Source organism: Lactuca sativa, chromosome 1 (genome assembly GCF_002870075.4).
Source record: "Lactuca sativa cultivar Salinas chromosome 1, Lsat_Salinas_v11, whole genome shotgun sequence".
NCBI lineage: Eukaryota > Viridiplantae > Streptophyta > Magnoliopsida > Asterales > Asteraceae > Lactuca > Lactuca sativa.
Window position 1 is genome coordinate 40,727,286 of NC_056623.2, and position 17,758 is coordinate 40,745,043.

Below are 17,758 nucleotides of genomic sequence, written 5' to 3' on the forward strand. Positions count from 1 at the left end.
TCCATAAACCCACCACTTAACACATTAAGCACTTAATCCATGAGGTCATGACTCCAAAATATAGATCTGACTTACTTGAGCTGGAAAACCACGTAAAGTTTCCAACTTTACGTTCATGCAAGTCTAAATAAAGCTCTTAAGCTTGGAATGGACTTAATAATTGACTTAATGCATGCATGACACCAAAACCCTCATAAAGTTTGCACCTTTAAGCTCAAGGGTATCAAAACCAACCCAAATCTAGAAGAACAACCCCTAAAATGACTTTACTCCATCATCATCCCCAAAAAGATGCCAAAACACAACAAAACCCAAAATAAGGAGAACTAATCAAACATTAAGCAAGGTTAGGACTTTATACTCGAAATATACTGGAAATGGATCAAAGAACCCATATCTGAAAGCTCCTACTCGAACCACCACTTGTACCAAGCTTTTCTTCCTTCAATGATCTTCATACACACCAAAATACACCCACCATGAGCTCACAACACTCTAGGAGGCTCTAGGGTTTCGAGATTAGGTTTAGGGCCTATGGAGGTTAGAAATGAGGCCAACACCTAGGACTTAAGGTGTTTAAATAGGGTGCAAAAACCTAAAATTGGGGTTTCATTCTTAGTGCGCAACTCGCTGAGTTGAGGCTCCTCAACTCATCGAGTAGAGCCATTAAATCCACGATTCTTCATCTTCAAATTGCTGAGTTGGCTCCTCCAACTCGATGACTTCAACTAGAAATTGGCATAATTCCATAATTAACCTTTTATATTCCGGATGTTACACAAACAGATAGAACCATTCAAAAATGCTCCCACAAGGATTCAACTTCACAGCCCAAAACGAATAATCTATCTAGCTTTCCAGTAATCGAACCCAACCTTAACAGTATTCTCCAAACCTGAAAATGAACGAATCTTTAATCCCTTGCACAAAATCACTTCTACCTTACCGAAACCTGAAATCGGGAATCTCAAATTTGTTCTGACTCCCTAACAGACTGCCCATAATGAACCATTGCTAATACCATTCCACTTATCCTCCAAACTGGCTACTCAACTTCTAATAACCCGAGTCCCCCCCCCCCCCCCCCCCCCCGAAAAAATAATCACAGATTATACGCGGCTGCCAACACTCTTTACTTGATACATGGGATTAGATATTCCTTCGAGAGAAAGCTCATTCTGATGACAAAATTTTCCGGGGACATAATGAACAACGGAAGAAAAACCGGGGGATGACCCGTCTAGTGCCAACCATACATTGCTTCCTTTCACTCCCAAACCAACACACACAACAACCAAATCACAAGCACAAACACTTATGCCTAGCCCAATCAGCCTCAGGTTAGAATACCAGGCATGGCAATGATGGGCCCAATCATCCTCGGGATGGAATACCCTCGTATCATAAGCATGTTTGGTCCAATCAACCATCAGGTTGGAATACTAAACATGTCGGGTCCAATCAATCATAGCGTCCTGTCATCATCGGGATGGGATACCCTACATTGGAATGCCAAAACACATAACTTGGGTCTAAACTCATGACTCGAGACCCAAGGACCTACCCTCACATTTCCCAAAATCTTCTGATTCATGGAAATCCGCCACTAAACTTGGATATGCAGATTTTCCTAAACTGTCGCTGAGACAACCAGTCTCATGCTGTAATGACCCGTTCCCGGTATGATGATTCCTTGGTATTTATTTTTGAAGTTTTGTAAAGGGACTCGGCGAGTTCATAGCCTGACTCGCCGAGTAGGGACGGGATTTCGAGCACGTGTTAGCTGACGACTCGGCGAGTCCATATTCTGGACTCGGCGAGTCTGTCCGTCTAGGAGAAACCCTAAATCCCCGGGTTGCCCACTATTTAAGCCACCTTATAGCCCCCAATCTCGCCTCCTTCACCCTCTAAAGCTGTGAGAAAAACCCTAATTCGTCCTTGAGTGTTTTAAGTGATTTTGTGTGCATTTGTGAAGGATTGAAGAAGGAGAAGAAGAAAGGAGCAAGGAGAAGAAGTGTAGAGTGAAGATTCAAGGGAAAACAAGAGTTCTTTGAGGTATTCTTCGGATTTCCTTTGCTTCTATGCTTTAAAATCCCCTTTAGATCTAGTTGATGCTTTTCTCAAGCCTTATGTTGTTATGGAAGCCATTTTATGTCGAGATATCCTTAGATCTGTTCAATTAGGGGTTGTAGAGCCCAGATCTATTGTCTTTATGGAGCCATTGTGCATCATAACCCTAGATCTACCCTTTTAAGTGCCTTTCTAGCCTTTATTCCTTTGTTCATGTGTTTGTACACGTAAAGTTGGAAACTTTACGTGGTAAATCAGCTTATTGGACCCAGATCTATCATTTGTATGTATTGGACTCGAGCAGAATCGAGTGTAGAATAGTTGCATGGCGGTGACTCGGCGAGTCGGAAGAACGACTCGGCGAGTCGAGTCGCGAGTCCCCGATTTCTTCCTTTTGAGCGATGTCGAGTGGGCCCAGTGAGTTGTGGAGTGGACTCAGTGAGTTCGAGGGTAGACTCAGTGAGGAAGGGACTCGGCGAGTTGTTCATACAACTTGGCGAGTCCAAGGCAATCTTCTTAGGCTCAAGAACAACTCGTCGAGTTGTTCATAGGACTCGGCGAGTCGGATGAAGATTGTCTGAGTTCTTGGATCGTGGGAGTACTCGTCGAGTCGATGCCATACTCGACGAGTAGCAGCGAGTTGAGTCGAAGAGTGAGAATAGGGACTCGGCGAGTTGGAGGCCCAACTCGGCGAGTCAGGTCAACTATGGGTTGACTTTGACCGATAGTTGACTTTGTCTGAGAGTTGACTTTGACCAAGGGTAAAAGAGTCATTTTACCCAGTGCAGTGTTTAGTATTTGATTGAGTGTGTTTATGGACTTGTAGCCGGGGGGATACCGGAGCAGCAGCAGTTAGCTTCCAGAGCCATACACACAGCAGCCAGTTTACGAGGTGAGTTTCCTTTCAGTAGGAACGGGTCTACGGCCACAATGCCGGCCCGTTTAATTAGCAGTAGTCCGGGACTTTGGTCTGATGCAGTAGCTAGAGTGCTTGATGTCTTTGTGATTCAAGCATATTTGTGTTATGTGTTCCGGACTCTGTTCCGATGCAGTATGCAGTATATGTGATTATAATAGTTGTTATGTTTTATACTATGCCATGATCAGTCAGTTCCGGACTTCGGTCCGATGCAGTCAGTTCCGGACTTCGGTCCGATGCAGTTAGTTCCGGACTTCGGTCTGATGCAGTCAGTTCCGGACTTCGGTCCGATGCAGTTAGTTCCGGACTCTGGTCCGATGCAGGGGACAAGGTCCCAGTCAGTTTCGGACTTCGGTCCGATGCAGCTAGTTCCAGACTTCGGTCTGATGCAGTGGGCAAGGCCCAATATGTGCTTTATATATATTTTGTATGGTATGTGGTAGTTTGGGGGAGCTCACTAAGCTTCGTGCTTACAGTTTCAGTTTTGGTTTCAGGTACTTCCGCAAGTAGAGGGAAGAGCTCGGGATGATGACATCGCACACACCACAGCTTCAGTTTTTATCCTGGGAGTTGATTTAGTTTTTGATTTTGATATGACATAGATATGATACAGTTTTCCGCACAGTGTTTTTTTTTTATGTTTGAGATATATCACGTATGGTTTTATGATATGACACTCAGATTATGATTTTTAGTTATATTGAAAAATGAAATTTTTGGGTCGTTTCAAGTTGGTATCAGAGCCCTGGTTTGAGGGATTCGGATACACTTCCGGGTATATCTGAACTCAAACTAAGGGGAAAATAAAAAGATTTAAAAAAAAAAGAAGAAAATGTTTTTTAAAAGAATTTTGAAAGCACTTAGAAAGAAAGAAATTTTTTTTAAACAAGAAAAGGGGGTGGTGCATGCGATCAGCCGAGCTCAAGTAAGTACTCCCAAATTACCCATACAAGTTATTTGTTCAGTTCAGTTTCAGTAGAACAGCATGCTAGTATAGGATTAAGGATCTAGGAGGATGCCTTATGTGCCTGCTTTATGTGTTACAGCTTTATGAGTATTGCATGCTAGTATTGAGTAGACAACAATAGGATAGCCTGTTTAGGTTATGCCTGATAGTATGAGCTTAGCACTGTATGCTAGATCAGTTTCTCGTTTGAGAATAGTTTTGCTTGAGTATGTTTCCTTTATCCGAATGCTGCTTGCTTCGTGCTTTGTGGGAGTTCTGAATGATGGAAGTTAGCCATTAGGTGAACACGTTACACCACATGTGATCAGGGTTGAATAATCCCAGAGTACTAGAACTGGCCCTATTGCGCAGCTCTTGTTTGAGTCCAACCATTATAGGGACGGGTCTTTTACTTGAAGGATTATCTGATCTTCGTCACATGTGATGGTGTTCAGGTGGTGGTTAATTAGCATTATAAGGAGACCTTCAGCAGCTGAGGACTAGTTGAGTTGAGTCTGAGGTTTCCCTAGGGCAAGCCTGGGATGAGAGTAGTAGAGATCAGTAGTAGTAGAAGTAACTTGGTGGAGTCAAGGCAGTTCTTGAAGAAAGTACGGATAGATGTGGAAGGTAGTATGGGCCCGTACTACCGGAAGCAGAGGATCCGTACTCGAATCAAGAAAGGCTGAGACAAGACCAAGAAGCTAGTTGTAGTATCAATAATCCCTTGGGATATTTCTGTTTTCTGATATAGTTGTGATGTGTTTCAGAATGGTGGTTTTGCGTTCGAGACCAGCAGCCGGCAGCGGAGGTGCCGGGGAGGGATCAGGTTCAGGCTTGGGAGATGAGCGCATGGATGAGCAGACCCGAGAGTTTCTTTCTTCGGAGATTACGCGCATCATTATAGAGCAGACTCCTGTGATCTTCGGTTTGATCAAGGAGGGGATTCTAGAGCTGATGGATGAGAGATTGGGTACTTTCCGTGCCGAGGTGGCGGCCATGATGGGGTCGCGCACCCTTACCTTCAGGGAGTTCAGGGCATGTGGAGCTCCGGACTATCATGGGGCGCGGGACCCCATAGCGAGCACCAGATGGTTGGCAGATGTGGCCAACGCTTTCCGTACTAGCAGATGTCCCGAGGGGGACAAGGTCAGATTGGCGTCCTGTCTTCTGAAGGACAGGGCACGGGATTGGTGGGAGGAGGTCGGACATGCCATTGGGGATGATGCAGCATTGGACGCCATGACCTAGGCTGATTTCTCTACCAGGTTCAGGGCGGAGTTTGCACCGGTCATTGAGGTGCAACAGCTAGCTAGGGAGTTTCAGGACCTCACCCAGACTACAGAGACAGTGGCGGAAATCACCGCCAAGTTCAGGGAGAGGGCTCTTCTCGTTCCTCAGTACGTGGCTGATGAGGAAATGAAGAAGGCCCATTATCATGAGATGTTGCGGAGCGATATCCGCCAGTTTGTGAGCCGATCCAGCTGTAAAACGCTGGAAGATATGATTGCTAGGGCTCGGGAGAGGGAGATTGATCTCGAGATGAAGAAGAAGAGGAAACCGGAGGCGGTTTCGGGTTCAGGCGGTTCGGGCAAAAAGCCCAAGGTTTCGGACCACAGATCTAGGAGTCAGCAGAGCCACGGTCGATGTGGCAAGTGTGGGAGATTGCACGAGGGAGCGTGCAAGGCAGGGAGTTCTGGCTGCTACAAGTGCGGTCGGATTGGGCATTTGAGTAGGGATTGCACGGCCCCTGCTACTGCCGTCGCAGCATCAGATCTGATTTGCTTTCAGTGCAATCAGAGGGGACATAAAAAGTCCCAGTGTCCGAGCTTAGCCGCAGCAGGGAAGGTGGTTGCACCTGCCCCTGCTACCTTGAGGATTACAGATGGCCGGCAGGGCCGAGCTGATACGCCAGTGGCGAAGAGTAGGGCGTTTCAGATGACAGCAGAGGAGGCGCGAGCGACTCCTGATGTGGTGACGGGTATGTATCTTCCCTTTATCTCTTTATTATTATTGATTGAATATTGCTTATGATTGTATGTTTTATTCAGGGTCGTTCTCTGTGAACGACATTTCTGCTATGGTATTATTCGATTCGGGGGCTACCCGATCATTCGTATCAATTGCGCTTAGCAAGAGATTTAGTAGGGCTTCAGGGGAGCTGGATGGTCCATTAGAGGTTGAGATAGCAGATGATAGGACCGTGAGGGTCGACAGGGTGCATAGAGGGTGTTCTCTTCAGTTATTTGATGAGCAGTTTTCAGTGGATCTGGTACCTATTCCCCTGCGAGGGAATAAGGTCATTGTGGGTATGGATTGGCTAAGCCCCAATGGGGCGGTGATTGATTGTGAGCTTCAGCTAGTGAGGGTTCGCACTCCCAGTGGGGGAGAGTTGGTGATTCAGGGCGAGAGGCCACAGCGAGGACCGACCTTTTGTTCCGCCGCAAGGGCGAGGCGCTATGTTCAGCAGGGTTGCGCCGGTTTTGTAGCTTACGTTTTGGATGCCCGGGAGAAGGGCAAGTCGACAATTGATGATGTTCCTATTGTTCGAGACTACCCGGACGTGTTTCCCGAGGAATTGCCGGGGATACCTCCTGAGAGACAGGTTGAGTTCAGGATCGACCTCATTCCTGGTGCGGCTCCGATAGCCAAGGCACCGTATCGACTAGCTCCCCCTGAGATGCAGGAGTTGTCTACACAGCTGCAGGAGCTGTTAGACAAGGGTTTCATTCGGCCGAGCAGTTCGCCTTGGGGAGCGCCGATCCTGTTTGTGAGGAAGAAGGATGGGTCGCATCGTATGTGTATTGATTATCGGGAGTTGAATAAGGTAACGGTGAAGAACCGTTACCCACTTCCGAGGATAGATTATTTGTTTGATCAGCTTCAGGGAGCGTCTTGGTTCTCCAAGATCGATCTACGCTCCGGTTATCATCAGATGCGAGTGAGAGATGAGGATGTACAGAAGACTGCTTTCAGGACCAGGTATGGTCATTACGAGTTTGTGGTGATGCCATTTGGGCTCACCAATGCTCCAGCCGCGTTCATGGATCTCATGAACCGTGTGTGTAGACCGATGCTGGATCGGTCAGTGATAGTGTTCATAGATGACATCTTGATATATTCCAAGACGCAGGAGCAGCACGAGGAGCACCTGCGGGAGGTGCTGGAGATTTTGAGGAGGGAGAGACTTTTCGCAAAGTTCTCCAAATGTGAGTTCTGGTTGCGCGAGGTGCAGTTCCTTGGTCACCTCGTCAACCAGAAGGGTATTTTGGTAGATCCGGCCAAGATAGAGGCCGTGATGCAGTGGGAGGTCCCGAAGTCTCCATCTGAGATTCGGAGCTTCCTGGGGTTGGCAGGGTATTATCGGAGATTTATTCAGGATTTCTCCAAGATTGCAGTGCCGCTCACCCGACTGACCAGGAAGTCAGTGGTGTTTTGTTGGGGTCCTGAGCAGCAGTCAGCATTCGAGACCCTCAGACAGAGATTGTGTGAGGCTCCGATCCTTACCTTGCCAGAAGGAGTAGAGGACTTCGTAGTCTACTGTGATGCCTCGATCACAGGTATGGGAGCAGTATTGATGCAGCGAGGCCATGTGATAGCTTATGCCTTGAGACAGTTGAAGCCTCACGAGGCTAATTATCCTACCCATGATTTGGAGCTGGGGGCAGTTGTGTTTTCCTCAAGATTTGGAGGCATTACCTTTATGGGGTTCGTTGTACTATTTACACGGATCACAAGAGTTTGAGGTATCTTATGGATCAGCCGAGTCTGAATATGAGGCAGAGGAGGTGGATGGATGTGCTAAAGGATTACGACTGTGAGATCCTTTACCATCCAGGGAAGGCCAACGTGGTGGCCGATGCCCTGAGCCGCAAAGTATCGGCGGCCCCTATCAGAGATCTATGTTTGAGGATGACAGTGATCACTCCGTTGTTGGAGCGGATCAAGGAGGCTCAGGTGGAGGTCCTCAAGGAGGAAAGACAGAAGTGTGAGAGGATCGTGGGCCGAGTAGCCTCGTTCGATTATGATAGTCGTGGTTTGCTGACGCTTCACGGGAGAGTGTGGGTACCGTACTGGGGTGGAGTACGGCAAGTGTTGATGGATGAGGCTCATAAATCTCGGTTTTCTATTCACCCAGGGGCGACGAAGATGTATCGAGATCTTCGACCTGATTATTGGTGGCCCTGTATGAAACGGGACGTCGCCTGGTACGTCGAGAGATGCCTGACCTGCCGGAAGGTCAAGGCAGAGCACCAGAGACCTCACGGCAGGATGCAGCCGTTAGACATTCCCGTGTGGAAATGGGAGGACATCACCATGGATTTTGTCACCAAGCTTCCCAGGACCGCACGAGGAGTGGATTCGATATGGGTAGTAGTGGATCGGTTGACGAAGAGTGCCCATTTTATCCCGATCCAGGAGAGTATATCGGCGGAGAAGTTAGCCGATATCTATGTGCGAGAGATTGTGGCACGTCATGGAGTGCCGGTATCGGTGGTGTCTGACCGAGATGTCCGTTTCACATCCAGGTTCTGGAAGCGGTTCCACGACGAGATGGGTACTCGTCTCCATTTCAGCACCGCTTTCCACCCTCAGACAGACGGGCAGAGCGAGAGGACGATTCAGACTATCGAGGATATGCTTATGGCATGTGTCCTAGATTTCGGTGGCAGTTGGGATACGTATCTTCCGTTAGCGGAATTCTCGTATAACAACAGTTATCATGCGAGCATTGACCGACCTCCCTTTGAGATGCTGTATGGGAGGAAGTGTAGGACCCCGATTTGTTGGGGCGAGGTCGGTCAGCGGGTCATCGGGAGCACGGAGGTGGTGCTCAAGACGACTGAGTTGATCCAGCAGGTCCGTAGTAGACTGCAGACCGCTCAGAGTCGGTAGAAGAGCTACGCCGACAGGAGGCGTTCGGACTTGGAGTTCCAGGTGGGAGATATGGTCCTTCTGAAGGTCTCACCTTGGAAGGGTGTCATCAGGTTCCGGAAGAGAGGCAAGTTGGGCCCCAGATTTATTGGTCCTTTCAGGGTTTTGGCCCGGGTGGGTCGGGTCGCTTATCGGTTAGATCTTCCTGAGGAGCTTAGTCAGATCCACAACACTTTCCATGTGTCTCAGTTGAGGAAGTGTCTGGTGGATGAGTCAGCAGTCGTTCCCCTAGAGGATATTCAGGTTGATAGTAGCCTGAATTATATTGAGAGGCCGGTCGCGATTCTGGACCGGAAGACCAAGACCTTGAGGAACAAGGTAATTCAGTTAGTGAAGGTGCAGTGGCAGCACCGGAAGGGGTCTGAGTGGACGTGGGAGGCTGAGGAGGAGATGAGGGAGCACTACCCAGAGATATTTGCAGATTCAGCCGTAGCAGACTTCGAGGACGAAGTCTGAGATAAGTGGGGGAGAATTGTAACGACCCGTTCCCGGTATGATGATTCCTTGGTATTTATTTTTGAAGTTTTGTAAAGGGACTCGGCGAGTTCATAGCCTGACTCGCCGAGTAGGGACGGGATTTCGAGCACGTGTTAGCTGACGACTCGGCGAGTCCATATTCTGGACTCGGCGAGTCTGTCCGTCTAGGAGAAACCCTAAATCCCCGGGTTGCCCACTATTTAAGCCACCTTATAGCCCCCAATCTCGCCTCCTTCACCCTCTAAAGCTGTGAGAAAAACCCTAATTCGTCCTTGAGTGTTTTAAGTGATTTTGTGTGCATTTGTGAAGGATTGAAGAAGGAGAAGAAGAAAGGAGCAAGGAGAAGAAGTGTAGAGTGAAGATTCAAGGGAAAACAAGAGTTCTTTGAGGAATTCTTCGGATTTCCTTTCCTTCTATGCTTTAAAATCCCCTTTAGATCTAGTTGATGCTTTTCTCAAGCCTTATGTTGTTATGGAAGCCATTTTATGTCGAGATATCCTTAGATCTGTTCAATTAGGGGTTGTAGAGCCCAGATCTATTGTCTTTATGGAGCCATTGTGCATCATAACCCTAGATCTACCCTTTTAAGTGCCTTTCTAGCCTTTATTCCTTTGTTCATGTGTTTGTACACGTAAAGTTGGAAACTTTACGTGGTAAATCAGCTTATTGGACCCAGATCTATCATTTGTATGTATTGGACTCGAGCAGAATCGAGTGTAGAATAGTTGCATGGCAGTGACTCGGCGAGTCGAGTCGCGAGTCCCCGATTTCTTCCTTTTGAGCGATGTCGAGTGGGCCCAGTGAGTTGTGGAGTGGACTCAGTGAGTTCGAGGGTAGACTCAGTGAGGAAGGGACTCGGCGAGTTGTTCATACAACTCGGCGAGTCCAAGGCAATCTTCTTAGGCTCAAGAACAACTCGTCGAGTTGTTCATAGGACTCGGCGAGTCGGATGAAGATTGTCTGAGTTCTTGGATCGTGGGAGTACTCGTCGAGTCGATGCCATACTCGACGAGTAGCAGCGAGTTGAGTCGAAGAGTGAGAATAGGGACTCGGCGAGTTGGAGGCCCAACTCGGCGAGTCAGGTCAACTATGGGTTGACTTTGACCGATAGTTGACTTTGTCTGAGAGTTGACTTTGACCAAGGGTAAAAGAGTCATTTTACCCAGTGTAGTGTTTAGTATTTGATTGAGTGTGTTTATGGACTTGTAGCCGGGGGGATACCGGAGCAGCAGCAGTTAGCTTCCAGAGCCATACACACAGCAGCCAGTTTACGAGGTGAGTTTCCTTTCAGTAGGAACGGGTCTACGGCCACAATGCCGGCCCGTTTAATTAGCAGTAGTCCCGGACTTTGGTCTGATGCAGTAGCTAGAGTGCTTGATGTCTTTGTGATTCAAGCATATTTGTGTTATGTGTTCCGGACTCTGTTCCGATGCAGTATGCAGTATATGTGATTATAATAGTTGTTATGTTTTATACTATGCCATGATCAGTCAGTTCCGGACTTCGGTCCGATGCAGTCAGTTCCGGACTTCGGTCCGATGCAGTTAGTTCCGGACTTCGGTCTGATGCAGTCAGTTTCGGACTTCGGTCCGATGCAGTTAGTTCCGGACTCTGGTCCGATGCAGGGGACAAGGTCCCAGTCAGTTCCGGACTTTGGTCCGATGCAGCTAGTTCCAGACTTCGGTCTGATGCAGTGGGCAAGGCCCAATATGTGCTTTATATATATTTTGTATGGTATGTGGTAGTTTGGGGGAGCTCACTAAGCTTCGTGCTTACAGTTTCAGTTTTGGTTTCAGGTACTTCCGCAAGTAGAGGGAAGAGCTCGGGATGATGGCATCGCACACACCACAACTTCAGTTTTTATCCTGGGAGTTGATTTAGTTTTTGATTTTGATATGACATAGATATGATACAGTTTTCCGTACAGTGTTTTTTTTTTATGTTTGAGATATATCACGTATGGTTTTATGATATGACACTCAGATTATGATTTTTAGTTATATTGAAAAATGAAATTTTTGGGTCGTATTTTTGGGTCGTTTCACATGCCTAATTCAGCAGCCAGGTTCCCAAGAACCCGAAAGACTAGGATATCCTAACCCAAACATCCTATTATTACGCAAATCATATCGACATTACATCTTTACCTGGGACTCGCGACTCACACCACGGGACAAAAGACTCTCAACCCCCTTTCCACTCTCTTGCAGGGACCTGAGCAATGTCCCTCTCAACACTTACTGCACCTCAATGCGAACACTAAACCATGCCCAACCCCTTTCACCGAACTGACTACTACCCATGCAGAGCCGGCGAAATCATGGTCACCCACGACCCGAGAGCAGGATAACGGTTGAACCCTTGTTCCAATTCAAAGGCTACCATCCAAATGAATCATGCACATAATCCGAACCAAGCCTCAAATCTATCTTGTCCAGCTCACAAACACTCCACGAATTACCACTATACGCATCCTTAGGGAACCCCTAACCTCATCCAAAACAAAATAGAAAAACCATAGTTCTATCGAATGGCGAACCTCAATCATTAGCAAAAGACATCCTCATGATCGATCGAAACAAGATTCCCTATTCGCCTGAGACTGAACAGATTTCTTCAACATGTAAACAATTCGAGAAGACTTCTAAAGTGATCCTGAATGTTACCAAACCCAAGCCTGTTATAAACTAAAACTCCACACCATCCTTGAAGGCAAGCATACTTAGAGACCCAAGGAACATGAAACATGCTAAATTTGAAGATAAGCTGACACATCCACAGAACTTCAAGTGTCATACTGAAGCCCTCAAATTCCTTTGTTGTACGACAAATGATGCGACTAACAATCGCGAACACATGACCTTAAGTTACCAAAACAGTTGTGGGGTTGAACGCACCGAACTGAAACTGATTCCCCGACAAATCCTTGCCCAATCTAGACTACAATTATAAATTCTTACACCCAACTGACAATTTCCCTCCGCCACTTATACTTGATTTGAGTGATCCCAACGGTTTCTCATCTAATCAACGACAACTAAAAATCCACAAGCTGCAATGAGCTCCTTGACCAAACCACTTTCTGCTGAGAAATAACCCATGAACCTCCTGACCTGAACGTCCGATTGCTACCTACTATATGTCCTTGCATTAAACAAATCCTGAACCGAGATTCCACATAATTGCACCGCACATCCCTATGATTCATCCTTCCAATACCACAAACTCAAATAGATTGATGACCTTCCAAACAGAATATCTAGTTCTCCTCCACTTAGAGTTCGAACTACCACCCACTGGTTTTGAAACCAACCCATAACTCAATCGGCTCGACCAGGTACAACCATCCCTGAACCTGGAAGGAAAACACACGCATGATGATCTTCCAATAATGATCAAACAAATCTAAAGAGAATCCTAAATTTCAGTTGAAGACCTCTGAAATTTCTCAATAATGACCACTTAACATTAAGGATCCTTTACAGGAGCATAAACCAATACTGACTTATGATCTTATAATACACACTCCCTGCCTCTGCTTTCTCAACGGCAACTCAATCTCAAGCTCACGCCGCCTAGCGGCCTCTTGTAACTCCAGTAATGTGTCACATCGCTGGGTAGCAAAAAATTGTCTAATTTCAGTCTTAAGCATGCTCAGATAACGAGTCATCTGAGCCTGCTCGGATGCAAACTCTGGGCAAAACATCACCCTCTTAGTGAACATGCGGGTGATCTCCGTCACCGTCTCCGTACCCTGTCTCAGATCCAAGAACTCCTATGACAACCGCTCTCTCTTAATCTGTGGAATGTAGCGAGCGCATAACATCTCTCTGAACTGATCCCAAGTAACCTTCACTCGCTACTCATCAGAATATGACCCCGTCATCAATCTCCACCAATCATTTGCTCCAGACCTTAGCAGGTTCAGAACACATCTGACCTTCTGGTCAGCAAGACATGAGCATGTGAAGAAACATCCCTCCATGTCAGATAGCCACCTCATGGCTAGGATCGAGTCCTGAATCCCATCGAAACTCGGGGGCTTTATGTTATCAAAGTCCCGATATTGAAAAGCTCGACCTGTCCCTGTACCTGCAGCAGCCACAGTCTTAGTAATGGATGCGTATCTGTCATCAAAATACTTCATCATAACGGTCTTAATAGAACCGAACATCTTCAGAATCTAACCCCGGATGATCTCCCTGACAAGATCCTTTATCAATGTTGGCCCGCCCTGACTGCCAGCTCCTGATCCTGACCAGGATCCAGTCTCAAATCGCCTCGTAACCAACATACTAAAAATACACAAGGAAGATCTCAGATAATTTTCATAAATAACGGGGAACCAACTCCCAATTAAACCCTAGGGGTCGTGACTTCCCTGCTACGCATATGGGTCCTGTGCTTTCAGTAGTACGGGCCCATACTACCTTCTACACCTACCCATATTTGTTTCAAGTATCTTCACAACACCCTAACAATGTACATGCACAGAGGTGAACGCTCCATCCTCACTCCTAGAGGAAGGATATATATCTCACAATTGGCTGACGGACCCCGCAAAACTCATGATGAAACTTCCACCAACCCCACAACACCTTGTATGCTAGTCATACATAACGCTGGACCCTATAGACATTCGAATATCTGATCCTACTCTAGGCACTTCGTTAAACAAGAACATGAAATAAGGCCAAACCAAACATTCTCAGGAAATAAGATCTTAATTATGTACAACTATGACGCATACACTAAGCAACTACAGTAATGATGTCAATTTCATATAAGGAAAACCCTAGGCTATCAGGCATCATATAATCAGGCAATTCTATCATACAATTCCTGAAGATCCTTAGCCTATCACTAGCATGATGTTCTAACATATCACACTATCAAATATCTGTATGGTATTTTGGGGTCTACTTACTGGCTCCGGCTGATCGTACACTTTGCATCCTCTTTTAGTATTTTGAAAACCATTTTGAAAATCATTTCCTTGGTTTGAGACAAGATTCACACAAGTGTTCCTCTATTACACTCAAACCAAGGCTCTAATACCAACTTGTAACATCCATAAATTTCATAAAAATTTTAAACTTTTTCAAACATCTAAAAATCATTATTTATTACAAAATGTTTTCAAAACAGTTTCATATCAGAATATCCCAGAAATCAAAATCATAAAATGTGAGGAGGTGCACGATTACGCCTTCGCCTTCCCACGATCATCCGAAGTACCTGAAACAAAATCCAAAAATGTAAGCACAAAGCTTAGTGAGTTCCCCCAAAATACCGATACATAACAAATAGCACACATAATAACAACATGTAATGGGTCCACACCTTCGCAGACTAGATTACCCCCGAGCCGACAGTATGAGTCTGGCTTGCCTTTCAAGCCCACAACTCACATCTTGCTTACTCTCGAGCCCACAACATAAGTCTGGCTTGCTCTCGAGCCCAAAACTTATGACTGGCTTGCCCCTTCAGTCCTAAGACCGGAATCTAAACCGTCATCCCTCAGTGCGAGTCTGGCATGCTCCCATAGCCCTCAGCTCGCATCTGGAATGCTTAGGAGTCCTCAGTATGAGTTTGGCTTGCTCTCCTTGGCCCTTAACTTATATATGACATACTACAGGGTTTGTTGGTTACCGCACAGAGCAGTACAACCTCAACCCTACCCACATAATGATAACACAACATGTCGACATGTAACTACTAAATGTGCATACAAATAATCAAGTAGTATCACAGGTAGTCCAACAGACCTACCAGACTAGCATAGCAAACTAGCATGCATAACAAAATCATACTCAACATATCAAAAACTAATAGGATATCTGATCCAATGGGTCAGCCTTAATGCCTTCGACCCCTAAGTATAGTGAGGACAACTCACCTCACAATTAGTGTTGAACTGGACTAAAAGTCTCTGACTGTTGTCTCACTGAAAATCCCGAACTATCCAAAATAACAAATACTAAGTCAACAATTGGGATATCAATCTTGACCAAGGGCCCAAACATAGAGTAATAGTCCATTTTATCATTTCCTTAAGTTGGGCCAAGGCCCAACTCGAATTTCTTAATCTAAAAGCCCAATATATATGGCCCATAATTGGCCCAATTTTCCAAATTGGGCCCAACTCCCTAATTGGGCCTCATTTTAAGATCCATTACCAAAACTGGCCCAAAACATATCTATTCAGAAAGTCCAGCAAGGCCCATGTCAAACTGTCCCAAAAGTGGCCCAATCCCGAAGCCCAAATTGCCAAAAGCCCAACAGTAGACGTACGTTGGGCGTACTCCGAAGCTATGCGGGGGGTATGCGGCCCCGTGTTGACTGGAAAACGGGGACGTTGACTGTGTACGCAGGGCATACACAAGCTTTACCAAAACTCTAATAAGTGCTTAATAGCTTAAGCACTTAAGCCCAAATTCCAGATCCAACGACCCAATGTGTCTTAGAACCATAAAGTCTCAAACTTTAAGACTTTGGACGTCCAGAAAGTTCTTAATGCAAGGTCTTAATCCATTAAGACCTCTCTACCACTTGTATGAAACACTTCTAGCCACTGGGACCTCATTTTTATCACTTAGGACCCTTCTTAGGGTCTGAAAGGACATCTTATCACGTCCAAAACAAAACATGCACAATATTGGGACTTTTTGGGACAAGAAAGGTGTCATAAAGCTAATAAGGCAAGATCTACATCATACAAGCATAAATGTTGGAGCTTTTACCTCCTGGAGCTTCTAAAGCATAAAGTAACCTCAAATCTACAAGCTTGCCTCACTTCTCCAACTCCTTGATGCAACAACTTCTTATTCAACTACTCAAAACACACACTTTTAGCTCACACACTTAAGAGAGGGGTTAGGGTTTGGGGAAAACAGCTCAAAGCTATGGAGGCTGAAATGATAGAGGGTTATGAGCTCAAAAGGACGTTTATATAGCACCCAAACCCTAAATATTAGGGTTTCCATCTGACGTGAGTACGCCCAACGTACACAAGTGTACGCCCAACGTACTAGGGTGTGCCTACTACGCTCAACGTACCTTATGTATGATGGGTTTCGAACAATACATCATTCCTATGGTGTACATGGAAACCCTAATAGCTTTTGGATCTAGTTTGTCTAATGAACATGCAATTGAATATCCAAAGCTATAAACCCTAGATCTAGCATACAATTAATCATATTAACATAGAATAGGGTTTAGATCTGACCTTAGATTGTTATATAGCAATAACAATCAATCCTTGGCTTCAAAATGCTTAGTGCCTCAAGTGTTGCACCTCTAATGGAGTCACAAACACCACTAAGCAACAAGAATGAATAGGAAAGAGAGGGGAAGCACCAAAAACGGCTGGAAACCCTAATCCAAGTGTTAGCCACGTTTTTGGCACCTAAGGGCTCCTTATATACTTAGGCAATTAGGGTTATCTAACAAGGAAACCCTAATTTGACTGCTTAAGCCCTAAGCAGCCAATGGACTCCTTCTTTAGAAGCCTTGGACGATTTCTAATGGGTTTCCTCATAGAATTCGTCCACTCCACCTTCTACGGAGTCCATAAGCCCATCTATGTAATTATCTTATAATTACACAATAAGTCCTTTAAGTTTAATTAATCTCTTTTAGCCACAAAATTAATTCTTAATTAATTCTTGACTAATATTAATTAAACATTATGATTTCTCCTTTAATATATTATTCTTCATATTGCTATGGTGAAGGAAACCCAAAAGGACCATGCTCATAATCGGGTCAAATACATACCAAAATAGTTATGGACTTAGACACTAATCCAACAATGTACACTTAGCGTACTCTTCTTGATCCCAAAGTTGCAACTTTAGCCCTTAGGCTTCTCATGGCTTCACTCTTCCATCCCCAGGGACTACAAATGACAAAATAATAAAAAAGGAGAGGATTCAGAAATACTTGCAAATCTCGGGATGTTACAGCTTGACCTGGAGATTCACAAAGTTGAAACTTTATGAGATCGATCCATTGCAACATCCAAGAATAAGGAGAAAAAGAGGCAAAACTCAAGATCTAACAACACAGAGGAATAAAAATAAGATCTTGGACACTTACAAAGGTCCAAAAGAGTGCTAAGCTGAAGATGAGAGCTTTTTTTGCTAGATCCTTGCTTCCTTCTTCCAACTTTCTTCTTCTTTTGCTCCAAAATACCACCCTATCTCACAAATGAGAGGGAAGGGTGATTAGGGTCCACAAGGGCCGATATGAGGGTTTGGAGGCTGATAAAAGATCAGCCTTAAGGACTTAAGGGGATTATATAGGGTACAAAACCCTAAAATTTAGGGTTTCTCATCCAGCCACCAACACGTCGAGTTCTCCTCACCAACTTGGCGAGTTGGTCTATAAAAATGCGCGGCCCAAAAGCC